Here is a 24,703-nt window from a genome sequence, read left to right as displayed (position 1 = left end):
AATTATTTTCAGAAGGAAGGGGACCATGGTAATGGATCTATAGTTCGTCGGGATTGAGGGATCTAGGGTTTGTTTTTTCAGCAATGGTAGAACCTTAGATTATTTGAGTTTATTTGGGACAGTGTTGGACTTGAAAGAGACATTGATCAATTGTGAAATGAACGGTGCTAGGTCCCTGGCTGCATCCTTGATTATTTGTGCCCGGCAGCTGTCGCCCTGGCAGTTTGAGGGCTTCAGGGATAGTATGACTTTCTCTGTTTCCAGGATGGACATTTTAGAGAATTTGAAAGGTATGTTCGTGCCAGTAGTTTCAGTCGTTGGAGTGGGATGCAACTCAGTGGAGTGCAAGGATGTCTTTTTTGTTGGCTCCTTTGGTCTGGAGGGATGCTATTTTGTTGGAGAGGGCATTTTGGATGCCCGTGCACCATTGCTTGTCCTTGGGGATGTTGTCAGTAGGTGAGATGGGAGCAGAGGTGTTGCTAGGGGGGGGCTAAGAGGGCTATAGCCCCTGGTCTTTTGGTTCTAGCCCCGGATAGAATCTCAGGAGCTACAATCAAAAGACTAGCTATAGCCCCCAGTCCCGACAGTTCCAATATTGGCATAGCCCCGGGTCTTTTCCAGACCTAGCAACACCCCTGGATGGGAGTCTCCATTTCCCAGAGGATAGTAAATAGCTCCTTGGTGTTGGAGTTGGCTTTGGAGATTCTATCATTAAATGTGTTTTTTAAGTGTGGATAATTTCTTTTTTGTACATGTTGGCAAAGTTAGTTAGCTGGACTTTGTTCTTGACTGTGGGAGAGTTTTGCCATAGGGCTTGAAGTTTTCTTTTTTGTAGTCTTAATTCTTTAAGGTGGGGGGGTGAACCAGGCATTGAGGTGGGCCTTCTGTCTACCTTTGCAGAGTTCGACCGGCGCAATTATGTTGAGAGCCTTGGTCATGGTGTTGTTAAAGGTCTCTACCAATAAGTTGGGGTCTGAATTGCTGGTAAGAGAGTTGGGTGAGGGGAGAATAAGAGGGAGTAGTTTATCGGTTGTTATGTTTTTTTTACTTCTGGTCAGAAGGGGGGAGCCATATCGAGGAATTTATGTTTTTGAGGTTCTATTGAGGAAGAGAAGCTAATTAAGTGGTGGTCAGTCAATGGTTGCAGGGTTATTTTAGTGATGGTGATCGAAGGTCAGCAACTCAGTCAAGAGTTCTCCCTTTAATGTGGGTACGAGCAAGAACTTTTTGGGTGAGACTGTGCTCAGCCAGGATAGTAGCTGTAGTTAGGGCATGTTTGTCCTGAAGGTCGTTGAAACCTAGATTAAAGTCTCCCATGAGTAGGAGTTGTGAGGAGTCTTTAGCATTGTTGGATAGGAGGCTAGATAAATCCTCCTCCTGATATCTTTGGCAGCATGGACCGGGCACTGGACTGGCTGACTTGTTTTCATCACTAACCACTCTTCCCAGCTGCAACTGGGCTCTTTCTACTCCACCGCCTCACTCTCTACCTGCAGCATACCCCAGGATTCTATCCTATAGTTGTGGCCCTTCAATATCTATCTCGTACCTCTGGCTCACCTGATCTTCTTTTCTTCTCATTTCCAGTACTATGTTGATGACACACAGCTTTCCTTGAAACTTCCCTCTACTACTTTCTTCTCCCTGTCTTTTATCCCTGATTTTTTTACTGCCATCCAGGCATTGTGTGCAGCTAACAATATCTGTCTCAATTGCAGTAAGACAGAGATCCTTCTTATTGGGACACCTGTGCCCTGTTTTCCTCCTACCCTATAGCTGTCCCCCTTGGGCCTTCTACCCTCACCATCCTGTGAGGCCAAAAACCTTGTTGTCATCTTTGACTCTCCTCTCTCCTTTACTCATTACCTTTCAGAGCTTGTGAAGAAGGCCCACTTTCAGCTTCACCTCCTGGTCCTCACCTTCCCCCAAAAGTTAAATGTCTGTAGAGCCCTGGTCCTCTCTACTCTGGACTACTGCAACAGCCTCTTCCTGAACCTTGCCCTTTCTTGTCTACTCCCCCTTGAGCTAATCTAGAATAAGGCTGCAAGTCTTATCCTTGGCTTCAAGCCCAGGGATCGTATTGCTACAGCCCTAAAATCTGTACATTGGCTCTGGTGGCCGCAAAGTTGAAAATCAAGATCCTCTGTATCATTGACAAGGCTTTCTGGGTCCTGGGACCACACTATCTCCAAATGTGTCTGCCTAAATACTCCACTGCTAGAGCCCTCCGCTCCTATAACTTCAATTCTGTGCTTGTCAAACGCTTTTTGACACAGACACAGAGAGTGGGAGGCATGTCTCTCTCTTTGGCCGGTGTTACTCTTTGGAACAGCCATCCTGCTCCTTTCAGACTTGAGCTGGACTTCCTTAAGTTCCAGTAACTTCCCAAAAGTCTACTTTTCTCTTTCTGTTTCCCTCAATTCCCTTCCCTGCTAACTCATACCTCTGCCACTCATGCTGGTGGCCTGGTTCCTCATGAATGTCACAGGTTCCAAGCCCTATACGTATTCGACACCAGTACCCCCGCCCCCCATTCAGTACTTCCCTTGTGGGTCTACCGCCTGGTGGCTGTGTACCCCACCCTTGGGACTGCATCCACCCCAGAAGTTAGCCAGTGGTCTCCCACCTTGGCATCCCTTGGCACTTTCCTCCTGGGCTCCCATCAACAGTAGGCCATCCCTACTCCCCACTCCCCCTTCCATTCATGCACTTCTCTTACTCCACAATGCATATGTGCATTTATAGCATCACTGTGTAAACATTTTTTGTATAAGTAAGAGAAATGGAGATGCAAAATATTTCTAGAACATTAAGTGGCAGTTAGTGTGTGGAAGTGTAATGTGTTGATAGGGTTATATGCAAAGTTTTTGGAAGTGATTGATGGATGGACATGTGACTGTTCGAAAGCAGGCAATTAGGGACTGTTACAAACATAAAAGTAAAAAGGGTAGAAGGAATGTCCTGTGCGATGGTGTGCACATGCCATCCGGATCTTTTAATGATGCATGGCTTGGAAAGGGGACTGCAGAGACTGCTGATAGACCTAAACGTCCATTGATTATTGTATGCTAGAGAAAAGTAGTTGGGACAGAAATTGTTTCCATACTTTTTTTTCTTTTTGTCTAGTATACAATTGCCCATTATTTCCATTAGTATAGTACAAGATGCTACTGGAAATATTGTAGAATCTTATTGAGTCTAACTACGTTACTGAAATATTTAAAGTAGGCAGAGTCCATAAGATAATTCTTTTTAGTTCTATTTTTTAACTATGAAAGGTGGTTCATAAAGGAAACTTTTCTGTGCTTTTGTATTTTGTATTTTCTTTTTTTGCACGGGAGGCTAGGAAGTAAGGTGGGGGAGGCAAAGGAGGGAAGTGGCTCCAACTACAAATATGGAGGGGCAGGTGGACAGGGGACGATGTTGGATGTGTGTCAAATCTAAGCTAGGGGGCACTGTTTCTCATGCTCCTTGATTACAGCCTGGAAAGTACTTCGGAACTGCTCCGCCTTGCAGAGTGGTGTGTTGCAGTGTGTACATAGTACTGTTGTCTTGGAAAGATATGGATCAACAGCCTCGTTTATAGCTTGCAAGGTAGCTGGTCGGATCTTCTACCCCACAGGAGTAGGTTGTGGGGTGGCAGTAGCGGTTGAGGACAATGAGGTAGAGAAAGGCAGCATACTACTTCTTGAGAAAGGAACTTTCTCAAAGTACCTGGGTGGTGTGAGTGGGTGTGGCGTTGCATGGAGGTGGTACTGAAAGAGTATTGCCCATGTTATCCACAACTGATTCCACACTCACTGCATTAAACATGGGTAGCTCGAAACTTTGTTACCCCTCTTATATTCTTAAAAAAACTGCCATAACCATGATTCTCTCTGGGTGCTGGAGGTAGGCATTGCCTCAATCTCATCTTCCTGGTCCTCTTGATCCTCCTCTACATTATTGTGCCTTTCCCCTTATCTGGGCTCTGGCTGGTAGTGGTGGTTTGTGTTGGTAGTGGTGGCCACTGGGGAGGAGGAATAGCCATGGCCGATGCCATGTTTTAAGTTAAATAGCAGTTGTGCCAATACTCTCCCAAGCAGGTGCTTTTTCGTGGATTGCAGATGCAAAATTAGTGAGAATGGGTCTAGGAGCTATGGAAGGGTACACTTTCAGCTTGAACCTGCCTAGATTGGCTAAAAACACAGTTTGCAACTATTCACGAAGAACGTACACATTCGTGAACACTTCAGCCCACTAGGAGTACATGTACGGTCATGTGACGCACTTCGGGAAGTCCACGGTGATGTCAGATGTTTCGGCGAACGTCGGCGAACAGAAAATGATTTAAAAATGTGTAGAACATTTAAAGAAGTGTTTAGAATGTTACTAGGAGGTGGGGAATGGCACAGTTTTTACTTAAAACTTTATAGATTGGGTGAAAATGATGATATATTGTGGGTGAGTATGATGTTAGGACGTTGTAGCAAATTAGGGTGCACTAATAAAAACCTATGAAATTCAGTGAAAAAACATTAAGGGGACGATAAGATTACAAGTAAAACCGAAACCCCCAAGTAATTCGGTAGTTATGATAAGCTAAGCAACCATAACTCGCGCCACAACTGTGCACTGCTAAGACCAACACCCAGGATATTAAAGATCACAAAACAAATGTCATTGATGACACCCCTGATGATGACACGTCTGGTCCACTTGTTTTTGTCCACTGACATATCTAGGCCAGGTGCTTTTGTTCACTGACAGTCAGAATATGAAAATTGAAAAGGTTCTATATATCTAGATGTTAACAATCGTCTATGTTCTTAAAGTTATGTTATGTTATGTTATTTCATTTCTAGAGTGCCAAAGCCCGAAGGCATCCAGGCGCTAAAGTACTTTCCTTACGGTTTCCTTTCAACTCATTATGCAAATATATGGGGCAATGCGAAGACCTCAAAATACAGAATTCATTTGTGTACATGATGATAAACTTTAATGTTATTCATATTTTCTAGTGATGTTTTTTCTTTCTTCCTTACTTTAGTTTCCTTGTATGTATTGTTTCTACTAAATTAAGTATTTAGTAAGTCTTCAATTATTAGGTATTTATTCCATGTTTAACATTACTCAAAACTCTGATAAGGTAGCATTCATTATTTTACTAGCCAAAATTACTAGATTAAAAATATTTCATTTCATTGATGCATGCTGTAGCCATTGCCTATGTGTATGTATGATTACGTTCCTGTATGAACAACAACACTCCAATATAATACTTTGTTTATATGAGTACATTCTTTAATACATTAAATACTTCATAATAGGTCTTCTGATCACCCCTGACATCTTGTTACCAACATTGTAAACACAACCTCTTGTAAGAAATGTTCATCAAAATACATTTAATATGTGATGTTATCAGTAATGCCATCAATGACATTCATGACATCACTGACTTATGACTTATGACAATAAGTCTGGAAGGAAGAAGTTCAAGAGGGACATCCTGGTCTCCAACCCAGGCCTCCCTATCGCTGATACCTACATTAGTGCTTCCTCCAGACAGACACTCACCGACATTCTCTTTGTCGTTCCCTCACCAGACCTATAGACCCCTCATATGGTCTCAGCTCTCTCTCCTGTCTCTTCCTCTCCCATTAATGGTGGCACTCGGTGGAAGGTCCTCTTGGCCTCCTTCCACTTCTCCAAGACCATCATTAATGTCTATCTGAATGACACCGTCTTGGTACAGAGCCCTCAGCCCAATCTCCTCCTTTTCGATAGGTGACTCCCACATCTTGTGAACTTCCTTCCTTCTCCTGCTACTCATACTAGCACCTCTCTGGCTCCTCCACACCGCCTTCTTCTGCCGCCACTCTGGCACCTTCCTCATGCTCTGTGGCTACTATGCCACCTCCAACTACCAGCTCTGCCCACTTCAGGCCCCTCTACCACATCCACTGAGTGTACCTCAAGCCTGTACCCCACGCCGGAAGTCCTTCAAATGTGACAATCGGCTCCACATCGCTACTCTCAACTCTCGGTCTGCTGTCAAATACTCCTCTGATATCTGCCACCTCCTGGAAGAACTTTACTCTGATGTCCTCGATCTCACTGAGACATGGGTCACGGCCAGCTCTGTCACAAGGCATTCTCCTCACTGATGGCTAAAAAATCCTCTCTGAGCCAAGAACTAACCAACCTGGAGGTGGAGTAGCTCTAATCTTTCTGGAGTGAGTCCCTTATTCTGTCCTTCTGACGCAGATCTATTCTTCCTTTCAGTGCCTGGTATGCAGGCTCTCTATCTCTCCTGGCCTCTCTCTGACTGTGGCCACCATCTAGAGGCCACCTGGCCAGGTTGCCCTCTACTTCTCAGAGTGGGCTGACCTCTTGTCTTCTCTCCTTGCCTCTATCTCTCAACTTCTGCTCCTTGGAGACCTCAACATCCACCTGGATGGTTCTAATCCCGCTTCTGGGCTCTTCCGCAACCTCTGTGACACACTCTCTCTCTCTCCATTCTGCCCTCTGGTCCGCCACACTCTGCCAGACACACCTTGGGTGTTCTCATCTCCTCAAACATCCCCCTCTTTAACCCTTTCACCACTCCTATCTCTTGGACTGACCAGTTTCTGCTTTCCTCTCACCCGAAACTCTCTGTCCCTCAGGAAAAGCCCACCCCAGCACTGCCACCTACCTTATCGTTCATTCAGCCCATTTAGCGTGTGTCAGTGGATGCCTTTGCCTCTACATTCTCTGCTCCTCCTACTGCTCAGGCTGACTCACACTCTTTCTATCTCCAACACTCTGGACATCCTTGCCCCTGTCATGAGAATCTGTCTGAAGCCTACCTCGAAGTGCAACTCTTTGTATTACTATCACCTCCCTGTGTTTAAATACAAGTGCAGGGTGGCTGGGAGGAAGTGGAGGGCTTCTGGCACATCCTCTGACAAACTGGCCTGCCGCCTGCTCCAAAGGCAATACAGACTCTCTGTCCTGTCCAGGAAGAGAGTCCAAATCCAAGCCTGTGTCTTTGCGTCCTCTATTAACTCAGCCAAACTCTTTAAAATCTGCAAGGAGTTGGCCAATCCTTCTGCAGTCTCCACCTCTCCTGTTCCCTCGCAGGTCCACTGTACCACTCTGGCTTCTCACTTCACTACTAAAACTCAGGACATCCTGTCCTCGCTCTCCTCTTCCTCTCCCTCTAGTCCTTGGGGCCCTTCTCTGGCTGCCTCTCCCTCTCCTCCTCCTTTCTCCTCTTTCTCTCTGACAACGCCTAACAAGGTTTCTAGACAAGTCTGATCTATAAAAGTGTCATCCAAACAGGTGCTCCCCTGCTCATCCAGAAGCATCAAGGACCACATTGACACCCTTGCTCGAGCCTTGTCCGATTTCTGCAATCACTCTTTCGCCATTGGATCTTTCCCATCTCTCCCCAAGCAGTCCCTTGTGCACCCCCCTCCTTAAAAACCCTTCTGCCGATCCTACCTGGATGGGAAAATATTGCCCAATCTCCATCACTCCTTTCCTGGGCAAACTCCTGGAAAAGCTGGCCATCTCCCAGCTTACTCTCCACACTGAATCTGCTGGTTGTCTCCATAACCGTCAGTCTGGCTTCACAGCAGCCAGAGGCACGGAAACTGCTCTCATGAACACCCATGAAGATCTGCTTTCTAATCCTGACTCCAGCCATCCTTCTGTCCCCAACCTTATTGACTGTTCCTCTGCTTTTGACACAGTGAACCACTCCATCCTGATCAAGCGACTTTGTGAGAACCTGGGCATCACTGATAAGGTTGACATGCTTCCTCCTGGACCAACCCTCCCAGGTCCAACTTGCGTCATTTATCTCCACCACTTACCTCTCCGCATGTCCTGTTCCCCAGGGCTCTAACTTCTCACACTGGCACTTCAATATCTACTTGGCTCCTTTGGGCCACCTGATCTCTACCTTCTCCTCTATTTTCAGTGTTATGCGCATGACACTCAGCTCTCCTTCAGGCTCCCCTCAGCCTCCTCTCCTCTCTCGCTCATTCATGACTGTTTACCCGCGATTCAGGATTGGTGCACCTCCAACGACCTCTGCCTTGATGCCAGTAAGACAGAGATCATTCTCATTGGGACCCCTGCTCCCGCTTTCCCGCTCTCACTCTGGCTGCCCTCCTTGGACCATCTTCCTTCACCTTCCTGTGAAGCAAAAGGCCCACTACATCCTCAGAGGTATCCTTCCTTTTCTCACATTCCCCCAGAAGCTCACTGTCTCTGGACCCCTGGTTCTCTCTAGATTGCAATACTCCAACAGCCTCTTTCTCATTCTGCCTTCCTCCCCTCTGCACCTTCTGCCAATAATCCAGGACAGGACTGCAAGACTTATCCTTGGCCTCTAGCCCATGGACCATATCTCTCCAGCCCTGAAATCTCTCTGCTGTCTCCCAGCAGCTGCAAGGTTCACGTTCAAGACCCTCTGAATTGTCGACAAGGCTTTCTGGGGCTGGGGCCGCACTACATCCAACTGTCTCTTCCAAAACACCTTCCATCTCAAGCCCTTCGCTCAGCTACCTCTGTAGAATCTGATAAAATGAGGAGCCTGGATTTGTTATCATTAGAGAATCATTACAGCATCATTACAGAATCATTACTCTTTGTTACAGAACCATTACCCAATCATTACTCTTTGCTATGGAATCATTCCATTATTGCATCCTGTTTAGTTCTGATTAGTACATGAAGAAGTAGCATCATTGCACTATCCACATATTAGACTGCCACTTTGTATGCATTAGCCATTTGCATTATGCATTTGAAGAGAGAAATAGGCCCTGTTATATGAAGGGTTTGCTTAGTTATGCTATTGCCATATATGTTGGAAGAGATGCTTTTAGAATGATGTATGATGTAGCGCTTAGGCTGAGAGAGAAATGTGCTACGCACTAGAGAGAACGAATGAGGCCTGAAAGGCCATGAAATGACACGTAGAGCCATTTAGAATGACACATTGTTATTCTTGTAGAGACACATGTAGAGACTGTCATATACACATGTATGCATGTAGAGTGTGCATTAGAATATGTTTGATATGTTTGCATTATGTAGATGGCGCTTGGGTTTGCGAGAAGAAAGCTTAAACGGTAGAAAGCATTTAGCTGCCATTTAAAGCCATTTCTGATGGAGACACACAGAAGCGCCACTGGGCTCAGTGCCGAGTTGTTATGGTACACTGTGAGAAGGAATTTGTAGACAGTTTGGTTGATAAGAGGTCGCCTTTGTCCGAGTAGAGACGGCCGAGCTAATCAGCATGGCTAGTGTGCTGCAGAGACAGCAAAGGTGGGAGGGAGCGCCACATGGGGAGATGGGAGAAGAGCCTTTTCAGGCAAGGAGAGGCTTTGAACACAGGCACGGAAAGAGGATTTCCTGATGCCAACAGACAACAGTGGAGAGAATGGGTATGAATGGAGAAATAGGAGGCAGGCACCGCACACAGAAGGCCATGGCAGAGATATGATGTCCAATGTCACATTGACACGGAACACGCAGTGACCAGAACACAAAGTGAAAAGTACATTGCAGAACACAGACATTCAGGCACTGCATGGATAATTAGGAATGCTGACACACAGAGAAACGAAGCAATGCTTAAAGTAACCATGGAGAATGAGTGCGTCATGGATTAGTATAACCAGAGATGAAGAGAAGGGAGTTTGCTAGTTGCTGTTAGTTGCTGTTGGAGATGGGGTTAGATACAGATGAAGTTTGTTTGAGCTAGTTGCTGTTTCAGATGGTGATAGATGGAGTTTTGGATGGAGCTGCTCTCTGGGAGATAGATCGAGAGACGTTTGGATGCAGTTCTGAGAATGAGGGAGAGATGTCTTGGTGCAGCAGAATCCGATGGCTTTGGGAGAGAGATCGGAGAGCTTGGCAGAGCTTGGCAGAGCTTGGCAGAGGCAGTTCGAGTGACCAGATCTTGAGGGGCCTGCCACTGCTGACTGACTGATAGCAGAGTAGCGGGAAGTGGAGAGACCTGGCCCTGACAAAGACAGAGCTGGAGACAGAGAGGCACAAGGAAATGGGAAGTATGGTTTATGGCCTAGACAAACAGAGTGATTAGAACCAGTGGGGTAGCTTTGCTGAGGAAGGGATGCCCGAGCCAGATGAGTGGGGAAAGAATGGTGTGCCATGGAGGTTGGAAAAGCGGGGATGGGCATCCCTGCCCCCTCCTTTAATTACGCCCATGATTAGAACAGACACTCACACAAAGAGCTTTGGGTTTGGGAGAAGGGGGAATCAGACAGGGATTGTCTTAGAGAGTGAGTGTGAAGTATGGTGTGGATTGGAGAGGATTGATTCTGCTTGAAGGAGAGGATTTCTGGATGTTTGACGCTTGCAAGAGACTGCATTCGAATCACAGGCTTGTATCACAGGCTTCCATCACAGGCTTGCATTAGAATCCTGTAAGTCTTATAGTTATTGCATGGTAGATTTGCACCAAAACTATAAAAGGTGCAAATTAGATGGTTGCAATAGTTTTAGTGTTGTTTGCATCATGCTTTGCTGTGCATAAATAAATGTATTCTATTGTTATAATTGTATCGAATTATGTGTTTTCTTTGTGTCTTATGTTATTGTGTCTGTAGGAGTATGATAGGAGTATGTTGGTAGGTGTACGATAGAAGTAACACAGTGCACAAAGGCCCTGAGATACGAAAGCACGGGGGTATAGTGATCCACACCCCCTTAGGGGATTGTCTAAGATTGTCTAAGAACGGTGCATGGTTGCCCAGGGGGGCAAGACGATGATAGGGATTTATTTTCGGACTAACAACATGGCGCCCGTAACGCGGTACTTCACTAATGCTGACTGATAACATGGAATTGCATCCGGCTTGTTGGTCCACTTATCGGTTTTGCAGCAGTCGAAGTTTGAACATCGTGTGCAACTATGTTTTATGTTTTCTGTTAGGTCGTGGGAATAGAGATTTTTATGTTTCATGTTTTGTCTGTCTTGGGGATGTTATTGAATTTAGAGCATGCTTTGTCCACAATTTTGTTCACCGTAGGAAGGGGAACGCAATTGTCTGACTGACGTTTGAATCCGGAATTGAATTTGGCATTGATCCAGAGCAGTATTTCATGACTGGCAATATTTTGGGAATAAATGTACATTTATTTAGCCGAGCGAGAGAAACAGTTTTTTCTTGAAGATGCTCGTGGTACTTTGTTTGGAAATCCGCGGAGACTGACACTTTTTGGGGAAATCTGACTTTTGTTTTGGATGTCACGATGCCTGCCCCCGGAAAGCCAGACCAGGCCCAGCAACCCCGGAAGCAGGCATCATGCCACTTGAAGCATGCCCAAAAACCCCAGTTAGGGGCTCTTTGGCTACAGTCCTGGCGCCTATGGCGCCAGGCTCATAAGAATAAAATCAGTCCTGGCGCCATGGGCGCCAGGCTCATCACAGAAATCTTACCTGTTGCAGACCATGCTGCATACCTACCTGATGCAGACCATGATACACGAAGCCACAAGCCAAATGAGGCTTAAAGGGACTACTTTACCTCGGGGACTCCTTTCCTCTCGGGTGGGGCTGTGGAAGAATACTTACCTGGGACTTCTTCCAAGGCTATTTAAACCACACCTGGACAGCCACACGTGCTTCGCGTTATTCTGCTTGCTGCAGCATAACGCTCACCGTGTCTTAAGCAGCTCCAGTCTTCAGCCACGCCCGCTTCAGCCCTGGAACACCTGGAACAAGAAAAGGAGAAGGAGAAGAGGTCAGAACAAAACCCTTACCTGAATCCTTGATCCTGTACATTGTCGATCTGGAAGAGAGAAGCCTTCTCAGGTGCATTCCCACGCACCTCGCAGCGCCGCGCTGAACTCACCAACCGAGGCTGCATTCCTTTACTCCATCGCGATCCAGCATCTCCAGGCCATTCTTCAACACCTGGGGAAGACAAGAATAGATAGGTGAGCAAGGGCAATACAAACTACCCCCAAAGACTTACCTGATTTACCACAGGGGGGTACTCACCTCATCACGGGTCGGCGGAGTCAATACCGCATCACCGCCTCACCCCGGCCCCTAAGGGGAAAACAAGAACAATACAAATCACCCCCAAAGACTTGCCTGATAACCACAGGGGTGGTACTCACCTCATCTCGGGTCGGCGCAGTCAATTCCGCATCTCTGCCGCACCCTGGCCCCTAAGGGGAAAAAACAAGGACAATACTACCTAACTCCAAAGACTTACCTGATTTACCACAGGGGGGTACTCACCTCATTTCGGGTCCACGCAGTTTATTCTGCATCATCGCTGTACCCCGGCCCCAAAGGGGAGAACCACAATAGACCTACCAGGATCTTACCAATTGCCACTTGGAACTCTTCTGGTGGTTTAAATCCACAACCTGCAAGGAATCTGGCAGAATGAAGATCAGACTTTTGAACTCTTACGAACAATTGGACTTAGAGTCAATACTGGAACTCACCGATTCCTCCACGCCAGTGAAGTAACTGGTTGTCTATGCGCCCCTGCGCCCAACGCAGGATGGAGAGCTCATCTTTCCAAATCTTCAGAAAGATATTCGTACGAGTCCAACAAACGAAGCTAAGTGGGTCTGTCCAGTCTGTCATCTCGGCTCTACGTGTTACTCTGGTGGAAGCAACAGCGGGCCAGTCCAGATCGACGCCCCCGTGGGAATCAGGTGAGCGTAACAGAACGCGAAGCCTACCCACAAATACCCACCTGGGCGTCATGGAGACCTCGGAAACCGATCAGTTGGCCCAATTATTAGGGGAACTAAGGGCCAAAGTGCATTCCGCCCGCCAGGAAACCAATGCCCTCAGGAGGGAATTGATAGTGTCAAAAGAACGAACTGATGTTTTGGCCAGACAGCTATTACAAAGCCAGGCTGGACAAACACCTCTACCTGGACTTGTGGCCAGCCCAGCTCCGGTGCCACCGAGTAACCCCGTGCAGATAAACCTTCCTGGAGCCGTTCCCTTGGCTCCGCCTGAACGCTTTGCCGGAGAGCCTAAAAGGTTTGCTATAATCATTAATCAATGTCGCTTACACTTTTTATGTAGACCTGGAGCTTTCCCAAACGATCAAGCCAAGGTAGCTTTTGTACTGTCATATCTCAGCGGCAGTGCAGCAGACTGGTCCATTCCGCTAGTAAATCAGGATGACCCGATTCTTTGAGATTTCCAAGGTTTTCGAACTAGCATGGAAAGACTGTTCGCCCGACATTCCCAAGGACAGGCTTTGGATAACGAACTTTTATCCTTACGGCAAGGTATTCAGGATCTTTTATCTTACATTGCAACTTTCAATAGATTAGTTGTGGAAACCGAATGGCCTGAAGCCAAGCGAATTACATTATTCCATCGAGGGCTTCGGGGAGAACTCAAGGATGTTTTAGCCCAAGTCGTGAACCCGCCTTTAAACTGTGCTGAATATATAGATTTTGTGGTCCAGTTAGATCACAGACTTCAAACCAGAAAGGCTGATCGAACCAAGTTTGAAAACAAGGTCTTGGTTAAAACCTACGTTCCCTGGAAGGGGGTAGATGCCTCAGAACCCATGCAAATCGGGGGGGTTAGAGGACCCTTAACCCAGAAGGAAAGGGAAAGAAGACGGCAACAGCAATTATGTTTATATTGCGGAGCTACTGGTCATTGCCTTCGGAACTGCCCTGTAAAACCACCCAAGAAAACTATAGGAGCAGCAGACGAAAACCACTTGAAACCTGACTCGGGAAACGATCACGCCCGGCAAGCGTAGAGGTCAGCTTGCCGAGCTTAAAGAAGGACACTCTGACCTCGCATTTCACCATACCCATGGTCCTTATAGATCCAGAGCAGCCATCACGCATGCACGCGGTAAAGGCGTACATAGATAGTGGAGCCATAGGAAACTATTTGGACTACGGATTGGTTTCCAGGATGAATCTACCTCTCACCCGAAAGTCCACTACCAATGTCGTCACCACTGTTGATGGAACTGAAATTGCCTCTGGGCCCGTAACTCATTCCACTGTAGAGATGATTTTGCTGGGTCAGGATGGACACCGAGAGGTTATGGTGTTTGATTTAATCAAGGCGCCACAGTTTCAACTAATACTGGGAATCCCTTGGTTGGAAAAACACAATCCCTGTATTGATTGGCGAGAGAAGAGACTAACCTTCCCAGAATGTGCTAACACCTGTTACCCAAAGAGAACTCTAAATTCAGTACTGGCCCCAATAATCCCAGCTGCCATACAATTACCTGCTGAATACCAAGACTTTCAGGATGCCTTTCAAAAGGAGCAGGCAAACACCTTACCACCGCACAGATCGTATGATTGTCAAATAGATCTCATACCAGGAGCACAAACACCTTGCAGCAGAATCTATGCCCTCACGGAAACTGAAAATCTCCACTTGCGCCAGTACCTAGACCAGTATCTTGCTAATGGCTTCATCCGCCCGTCCAAATCCCCTGCATCTTCCGCTTTGTTCTCCGTGCCAAAAAAGGAAGGCGACCTTAGAACATGCATTGACTACCGCGCGCTGAATCAGATAACTATCAAGAATCGGTACCCATTGCCTTTGATCCCTGAACTACTAGACCAGGTAAAGAACGCTTGTATATACACAAAACTAGACCTTCGGGGGGCATATCATCTGGTACGCGTCAAAGAGGGTGACGAATGGAAGACTGCTTTTCGCACCAAGTACAGATTATTTGAGTACCAGGTGATGCCTTTCGCACTGTGTAACGCACCAGCAGCCTCCCAGTTCTTCATGAACGATGTCTTCCGAGAGCTCATCGATGTTTGTGTAGTCGTTTACATCGACGGTATCTTAGTATACTCCCTATCAGAATCCGATCATGTAAAGCACGTCCGAGCAGTCCTAGAAAAGTTACGCCAGTATAAGTTATACGCTAAACTGGAAAAGTGCATTTTTCACACTACGGAAGTAGAGTTTCTTGGATTTATTCTGACCCCGAAAGGAATCCAGATGGATACACGGAAGGTGGACGCAATTCTTAATTGGCCTTCGCCAAGCTCAGTCAAAGGAGTGCATAGCATGCTCGGCTTTGCCAATTTCTACTGCAGGTTTATCCTGGACTTCTCACACATTGTACATCCCATTACAACACTATTGCGAAAGAATAAACGCTTTACTTGGACAGAAGAAGCAGAGAACGCCTTCCAAGAGTTAAAAAAGAAATTCACGTCCGCTCCTGTATTACGACACCCGCGCCCAGAGCTTCCCTACATTGTGGAAACAGATGCATCCAGTTCAGCTATGGGAGCAGTGCTCTCCCAAAAGGATCCCGAAACTAACCAGCTGCATCCAGTGGCGTTTTGGTCAAGAAAGTTTTCGGCTCCCGAATTAAATTATGCTATAACCGACAAGGAACTGTTGGCCATCAAGTCCGCCTTCAAGGCTTGGCGGCACTATCTGCTGGGCGCCAGGCATACCATTACGGTCATCACTGATCACCGCAATTTACAATACCTAAAAGTAGCCAAGGCCCAATCTTCACGCCAACTCCGTTGGGCATTGTTCTTCGCCGAGTTTGATTTTGTAATAGACTACCGACCAGTTGTAAAAATGGAAAAGCTGACGCCCTGTCCCGAATAGGAATGGGAGAAACAGAAAGAGCTTTAGAACCTGTACCCATAATTCCTGATCAGAGGATCCTTGGTCTGACATCCATACACTCTCTGGAGGACATTCAAGAAAAGGTCCATCAACTCTTTGATTCCGATGCCTTACAGGGCTGGGCAAGGAAAGGCCCAGAGTATTCTGTCACCAACAATCTACCTTATTACCAAGGCCGGCTATTTTTGCCACTAGAGGAACTACAGAAACTTGTCATTTCTCATTACCACGACACCTTGATGGAAGGACATCCTGGCATTGCTAAAACTGAAGCCAAAATCAAGAAACAGTTTTGGTGGCCCACCTGGCGAAAAGATGTCAAGTTGTTTGTCATGTCTTGTGGCATTTGCGCTCAAAATAAAGGGGAAAAGAAAAAACCTGCTGGATTATTACAACCGTTAGACATACCACCTACTTCTTGGCATACCTTGTCATTAGACTTTATCACGGATTTACCCCTGTGCATAGGTTATAACACCATTCTAGTTATTGTAGATCTTTTTTCTAAAATGGCCCATTTCATTCCTGTAAAAGGAATACCTTCAGCTTCAATCCTGGCCAATGAGTTCCTTGAAAATGTTGTCCGTCTACATGGTTTTCCTTCCGTGTTAATTTCAGACCGGGGAAGTCAATTTATTTCAAATTTTTGGAGGAAGTGCTGCCAGCTGGCACAAATTGATGTTAGGCTTTCAACCAGCCACCATCCCCAGACTGACGGTCAAACTGAGAGAACCAACCAGACTCTTGAGCAATACCTACGTTGTATGCTACATCAATCTGAGGAGGATTGGAAAGACATTCTTTGGATCGCCGAGTGTGCATACAATAATTCTGCACACTCAGGAACTAAACAAAGCCCTTTTTTTTACCATATATGGTCACCATCCTCGAACCTCAGACTTAGATTCTCCCCAGCATTTAGAGATGCCTGCGGTGGACCATCTCCACGCTGTTATCACACAAGCCTTTAAAGAAGCGACTGCACATTTACAAAAGGCTAAGGATAAATACAAGAAGGATGCCGATCAACACAGGAGTGAAGCACTGCAATACCAAGTAGGGGACCAAGTATGGTTAGCCACCAAGTACTTACCACTCAAGGGAACACAGACTTTTAACCCCAGGTACCTGGGACCTTATTCTATTAAGGCTATTATTAACCCAGTGGCCGTCAAGTTGGACCTGCCTGGTCATATGCGTGTTCATCCTGTTTTTCACGTGTCTCTTTTGAAGCCTGTGCAACCAGGAACTAGACTAACCACCCCACCTGAACCTATCCTCATAGGCGGGGAACCCGAATTCGAAGTCAAGAATATTTTGGACTCTAAAAGGGTGAGATCAAAACTCTTATTGATTGGAAAGGGTATGGTCCACAAGAAAGATCTTGGGAGCCTAGTGACCATGTGCATGCACCTCAATTGGTGAAAAGGTTCCACCAAGAATTTCCAGACAAACCAAGGCCGAGAGGGAGAACAGCTTTAGGAGGGGCCTTGAGGGGGAGTGCTGTCACAATGCCTGCCCCCGGAAAGCCAGACCAGGCCCAGCAACCCCGGAAGCAGGCATCATGCCACTTGAAGCATGCCCAAAAACCCCAGTTAGGGGCTCTTTGGCTACAGTCCTAGCGCCTATGGCGCCAGGCTCATAAGAATGAAATCAGTCCTGGCGCCATGGGCGCCAGGCTCATCACAGAAATCTTACCTGTTGCAGACCATGCTGCATACCTACCTGATGCAGACCATGCTGCACGAAGCCACAAGCCAAATGAGGCTTAAAGAGACTACTTTACCTCAGGGACTCCTTTCCTCTCGGGTGGGGCTGTGGAAGAATACTTACCTAGGACTTCTTCCAAGGCTATTTAAGCCACACCCGGACAGCCACACGTGCTTCGCGTTATTCTGCTTGCTGCAGCGTAACGCTCACCGTGTCTTCAGCAGCTCCAGTCTTCAGCCACGCCCGCATCAGCCCTGGAACACCTGGAACAAGAAAAGGAGAAGGAGAAGAGGTTAGAACAAAACCCTTACCTGAATCCTTGATCCAGCACATCGTCGATCTGGAAGAGAGAAGCCTTCTCAAGTGCATTCCCACGCACCTCGCAGCGCCGCGCTGAACTCACCAACCGAGGCTGCATTCCTTTACTCCATCGCAAATCCAGCATCTCCAGGCCATTCTTCAACACCTGGGGAAGACAAGAACAGATAGGTGAGCAAGGGCAATACAAACTACCCCCAAAGACTTACCTGATTTACCACAGGGGGGTACTCACCTCATCTCGGGTCGGCGTAGTCAATTCCGCATCACCGCCGCACCCCGGCCCCTAAGGGGAAAACAAGAACAATACAAATCACCCCCAAAGACTTACCTGATAACCACAGGGGGGGGTACTCACCTCATCTCGGGTCGGCGCAGTCAATTCTGCATCTCCGCCGCACCCCGGCCCCTAAGGGAAAAAAACAAGGACAATACTACCTAACCCCAAAGACTTACCTGATTTACCACAGGGGGGTACTCACCTCATTTCTGGCCGGCGCAGTTTATTCTGCATCATCGCTGTACCCCGGCCCCAAAGGGGAGAACCACAATAGACCTACCAGGATCTTACCAATTGCCACTTGGAACTCTTCTGGTGGTTTAAATCCACAACCTGCAAGGAATCTGGCAGAGTGAAGATCAGACTTTTGAACTCTTACGAACAATTGGACTTAGAGTCAATACTGGAACTCACCGATTCCTCCACGCCAGTGAAGTAACTGGTCGTCTACGTGCCCCTGCGCCCGACGCAGGATGGAGAGCTCATCTTTCCAAATATTCAGAAAGATATTCGTACAAGTCCAACAAACAAAGATAAGTGGGTCTGTTCAGTCTGTCATCTCGGCTCTACGTGTTACTCTGGTGGAAGCAACAGCGGGCCAGTCCAGATCGACGCCCCCGTGGGAATCAGGTGAGCGTAACATTGGATTCCATTTGGTTGAAAATTTGTGTGCACATTTTTGGCAAGATTGCCGACGACTATATCTGCTTGTTTAGAGAAGTCTTGGAACTTGTTTTTTGAAACCCACTTTAGTATCGTGAGGTTTGTAATTGGAACTGCAGAATGAGCACATTTCTTAGTGACCTGAAGGCAATAAGAAATCGGCTTAGAAGTATGCTTGGGGCCTGGGAAGAAGTAGTTTCACTAGCTCCAACCATATTGAAGGTGAATAGTGAGACAGAAATGACAGAGATGAGCCCATATATTGGTGATTTGCATTCAGTAATATATCGTCTCAGAAATGTAATTAAAGACTGAGAAGATGTCCCAGCAGCAGCTTTGAAATATGACCCATTGAAAAATTTATTGAAAACAACAGTGATGGGCGGGAACAGAGTTCCTAGCAATATGAATATTGTTCGTGGGGAGAAAGAGTTACTGAAATAGTGTGACCCAGAAAGCAGTTTGTTCCACTGAGAGAGCAGCAATACATGAAGAGATTGCAGCAACAGCAGAGCAACAAATTGAACAGATTGAATGAGGGGTTTGCCAGGAAATAGAGGACATGAAGAGAAAATGCATAGAGGGATTGCCTCTGTAGGTTTGCATTGTGAAACTGTATCATTGGATACACCTTTGCATGAAAACAGTTATGTGAATGAAGGTACTTATGTGAAGATCTTTGATTTGAAGAGAAATGACTTTTGTGATGACATTTTTGGCAGTATCAGTATTGTGCCTATGTTATCGAGTGAGAAAAAAAATATTGTCTAATGACAGATATTTTGATAGCATTGAAGCAGAAAGTGAATCGCACTGTTCATGCTAAAATTGGATGTTTTCAGACCTTGGATTTTTGGAAAATTTGTAGTTTGAATGAGCGCATGGAGAGTAAGTTTGTTGACATTAGACATTGCGCGTTACTGGCAGACTGTTTATTTAAAGCAGGAGTTACCAGTGCATTGCTGGAATGTTGTTTCAATCTGAATTGTATGACACAAGGCAGTATTTGTTTGAATGAAACCGATTTGTTTTTTCAACATGGAGTTATTCAGCTTCATGAAAACCTAATGATGAAAAAATAGGAGAGTGTGGCTAGAACACATGGAAGTGACACATAAGGAAATGTAGGCTATGGAGTGCAATTCAATGAGAGATATGCAGTTACGTAGCATTTGAATGTGCAATTTTTGAATGTGCATTATTTTTTGTAATATATGAAATGGGTTGTTTTGTTTTGTTTTTGAAAAAGATAGGAATGGAGAAATGCATGCATTGAGCAGCATGGAGAAACAGGCATAGTTAAACATACGCACTGACACATTGATAGAACTGATTGCAGGTACACTGAGAAACTAGCATTGATGTCTTTTGAGAGACGGGTAGAACTAGATGTGCACTGCAACTCACAATGGGAAATGCTGTTTTGTTTTTGGCTTTGATTACATCTGCATCTGATTGAAAACTGATACTTGCACTTTTGTTTTCTTTGCATGAAATCTGGAGACACCTTGACCAGACCGAGATCGTATTGATGACAGACCAGATTGCACCGCAGGAATTGACCAGACCATGATTGGCAGCAGCATGACGATTGAAAGCAGCATGTCCAGATTGACCAGACTGACCAGACCAGATTGAGCAGACATTGATGACCATCTGTTTGAGATCCATGATGGCTGACACCTTGTGACTTTTAATGGCTGTTTTGAAACAACACTGAAAAGAGACTGGCTTTTGTCACCTTGTAATGTGACACCATCTGACTTTTGCTACACTTTGCAGCAGCACTTTTGGGGAATGCCAACTGATCAATTTGAGGCCTTAGGGTGTGGCCTTGTCTAATGGCTGTGCTCTGAGAATGTACCCAGAAAATCTGCTTGCTACCCCGACTTCGTGGCATGACACCTATTACCATGGAAAGTGAAGATCGTGACTGACTGTACAGAGAGAATACACCTTGCAGCATTCTGTGCCAAGTGAGAGATAAAGAGCAGTGAAAGATTGTTCAGCAAAGAAGAAAGACATTTGTTTTGTGAGCAGCTTTTGTAATCTGCAGCGAGAAGAGAATCCATTTGTAATGCCTTACTTTGTGAACCAGAACCAGACACAAGTTTGGGCCTGAGAAGAAAGAGAGAAATGCAGGAAAGAGCAGGAAGACACGCTCTGAAAGCATTTGAATTCCCGTCTACGTTTGAAAATCAGTGAAGCTTTGTCTCTTGAGTGAAAGAGATAGAGCATTGATCCATGGTGCTTTGAAATTTGCACTTGCATTCAACGCTGGCTGGTACCTCATTTGAAGATCATGGGACTGGCATAGCAGGAACTGGCATGGCATGGCAACAACTGGCAACAGCATGACCTGGCGAGGAAGGAGAGAATTTGAAGCTGGAGTTTGGGTCTATGCCAAGGGACAATGTGCATGGCATTGCAGAGGAGAGTTACCAACTCCATTGTCATGCAAACACTCTGAATGAGTGCATCTGTGCTTTGCACTCGCCTTTGTTACCCAAAATTTGAATGAAATGGGAATGAAGGCCTAGGGAAAAGGGAGCATATGAGCAATCAATCTGCATCAATTGAAAGTTCTGACACGCTGTTTTCCCGGTGCTACCTTTGAAAAGTGAAAGGGAATGTGTGATCACCCCATGGGGACAAATGGGGTGCATATGGTACCGACATTTGATGCTTGCTCCTGCCTTTTTGGAGCTCTGTGCAAAATATCATTAGCTTGCTGTCATTTATTCAGCAGGCCAGCCTGAACTGGCTTGAACACTTTGAAGGTCTATTGTAGGTACTTGTTATATGGTTTGATTCTATTGTGGTGGTTGTGGCCAGTGGCCAGATTCTTTGCAAGTGGCTCAAGAATTTGGCCACCTGCCACACACACTATAGTAATATGTGTATAGTTATTATAAGTACTGTAGGGAGTTTATACAGTATTTGTACTATGGTGGAATGATATAATTGAAGTGTATATGATATTTATGATCGTAGTACAATTGAGGATACTGCTTATGAAGTAGCTGTTTCTTTGTGAAGAAAAGAAATAGGATAATACTGGGTTGGTCACTTAGTTGCATATGGTAGTAAAGTTTGAATCTCTGGTTCTTTTTCTGTGGAAAAAAACTGTGTAATTGGTTAAACAAGATAGTTTAAAACCTTTAATTGCATACAATTGTATATATAGATTTACTTTTTTGACCCTCATAAATAGTACATTCTATGTACTATGTTTGATATAACATTAGTGTGTGGCACACTGTTGTTGTATTAACATGAAATAATCATTGGGTCATTGGGAGAAAAATTCATAGTCGATTAAAGAAACCATACTGTATTTACATAATGTTTTTGGCATTTACATAGTTTTAAAGAATATACATGTTACAGAATACATGTGTGTGGTAACACGGATATATTATGTGAGTTTAAGTGTGATAGGAAGTTTGTTTGAAGTGTGTTGTGATTAAGGTTATGTTTAAAGTAGTTAGATACACATTGGCATATTCTAACAATATTGGATTTTACAAGAAGTATTGCAGTAACAATAACTGTGAAGGCATATTTGAAGTGTATTACAATGAAAGGTATTCTTAAAGTTGTTAGATACCCATTGGTGTGTTCTAACTGTGTTTGATTTTAAAAGTACTATTGTAGTATTATGGATGTAGTTAGATACCCGTTGGTGTATTCTAACTGTGTATTGTACTATACTTTAGTCAGTAAATGTTGAAGGAATATTAAGTAGGCATTTGTTAGATTTGCTGGTAGCCTATGTTTTGGAATAATGCAAGTGTTGTTACATTCAAACCAACCACTTCTGTTTTTGACATGTGTAGTATAGTGGCCCAAAATGCTTGTGGCAACAGTGTGGTCAATTATGTCTACTGTTGTGAAGGTTTTCCTGCCAGGAGATATTTGGCTGTGTGTAAAGCTAGTGAGCTTACAGTTATTTTTGGTACCATTGTACCTTAGAATCATTAGTATCACATATTGGCCATGTGAGTTAATGTGTATGCTGGAACGATTGTCTGAATGGTAAAAAGGGCATAATATGACATGATTCTAATTCTGAAAACGCTGGGAAATGGAATGGATTCATAATTTAGTATGGGTACATACACACATTGTTCATTAGTGATGTGCTTTTGTGAAACATGGTTGTCCAGAGTACATGTATATTTCCATGTGTATGAAATCTGGAAGATTTCAATTATAGGGATATTGTTGGTTTCTAGTACTGGTAGTAAGTACACTAGGAATTCGTGTGGATCTTCCTGTGTGTTTATGGTGAATTCTACCATTTCTGTACAGAAGTCCAATTATTGCCTCATACCTTAGACACTGTACGTGTTGTCAGGGTTATTTGTGGCATTTCTATGAAGAACGAGCATTTGCAAACACAACTGGTCTGAGCTGTTAAAGTGAATGTTGTGAACAATTGATGGCAATTGGAAGAGAAGATTGATTGCTACATTTGCATAGTAATTTACTCCAGTTTTGTTGGGGAATTTGAATGGACCAGAGAGTTGTGCCTCTGTATCATTTGACGGGCCTGCAGTTGTTTTTTTGAGAAGAGACATTTGTCTCTTTGTCTTCTGATGGACATGCAGTTGTTTTTGGACTAGAGTGTTTTGTGGTTGTATTATTTGATGGAGCAGCAGTTGTTCTTTGTCTTTTTAGTGGTATTGCAGGGAGATGTGGTATAGGTTATGTGTGTGTTTGTTTTCTTTGTAAAGGTTTTCTTTTTTGAGGTACAGGGTACATATCTAGATGGGGTATACAGTGCAGTGCACATAGCCTGTTGTATTCTAGGATGCAAGGAATGTCTGCATGGACTTTGTTTGCATCGAAGTTAACTAGGAATAGGCCATTGAGTGTACATAGATGTGAAAGTGCTATGTAACTCATACCTTCTTCGAAGACTGTGCTGCTAATGTCAATCAATGTGTGATCTAGCATTAGACCTTGAGATTTGTGAATAGTGACAGCATATGCAAGAGATAGAGAGAATTGTTCTCTGCGTACATACGTGTCTTTGAAAAGAAGAGAAACATGATACTGTACAGCCTATTTTTTTAACTTCTGCAAGTTTGTCAAAGTGGATGTTGACAAACTGAATGTTGCTGTCATGTGGATATGTTTGGAAGCCAACAACAGTATCAATTACTCCATTTGACTAAACCTTGTTCTAGGTCAAGTTTATGTTTTAGAATTACTCTGCAGTTTAGACACAGAGTTAATAGTTTTCCTAATCCAGCTGTGTTGGAGATATATATTTTAAGCTATTTCGTCGTGCTGTTGCTTGTTGACACATAGGGAGTCTTATGCTATGCACTTCCAGTTTGTCTGTGGAGCTAATATGCACTTTGGGTTGCATTTCATTTTTCAACATTGTATCATTGAATTGATTACAGCTTGCAAGGGTTGGCATTAAGGACATGCATTTTATATTTCATTGATTTAATTGTTCCATTACATCAGGGGCAGATATATTGCCCATATAGCTCAGGATTAGTCTAGTTTTAAGATGGATTTTGCATCTTTAGTAAGCAGACCAGTTCTAATGCTTTTTAAAATGCTAGCATCGGTGAAATCTGCAGACTGACGCATGATTTGAGTTTGTTCCCTGTATCAAAAATGTTGCCAGAGATTTACATTTCCAATGTTGCCAAGTGTTTTACAGCATTGTTTGTGTCCTAATGTTGTGAAAATAGGTTGACATTTAACTGGTGTTAACTGTAGGAGGTCTTTCAATACAATAACAGGTTTTCCTCCAAATAGTTCTTTGTAGTCAGTGTTTAGGACTTGTGGCATTCTGAGATGAATGAACGCCAACATGAGGTTGGAAACTATGCTTACTTCATCTATCAGCAGCACTTTCATTTGTTTCAGCATACTTGAGTAGCAGCGTCTGCTGATAGTTTGTAGTATTCCAATTTGTTTTGGTGTTCTGCTGGGAGGAGCAGTGTTGGTTGTAAAGTTGCACCTCCTATGTTGTAGGCAGCTAGACCTGCTCGGGCTGTCACAACAGCTGAAAGGTTGTTGTTTGTTAAGTCTTGTAGACATTTTCTGATTATTTTAATTAAGAACAT

The sequence above is a fragment of the Ambystoma mexicanum genome, chromosome 5q (genome assembly GCF_040938575.1).
Source record: "Ambystoma mexicanum isolate Mex_15411 chromosome 5q, UKY_AmexF1_1, whole genome shotgun sequence".
NCBI classification, from domain to species: domain Eukaryota; kingdom Metazoa; phylum Chordata; class Amphibia; order Caudata; family Ambystomatidae; genus Ambystoma; species Ambystoma mexicanum.
Note: the sequence above shows the minus strand (reverse complement) of the source record.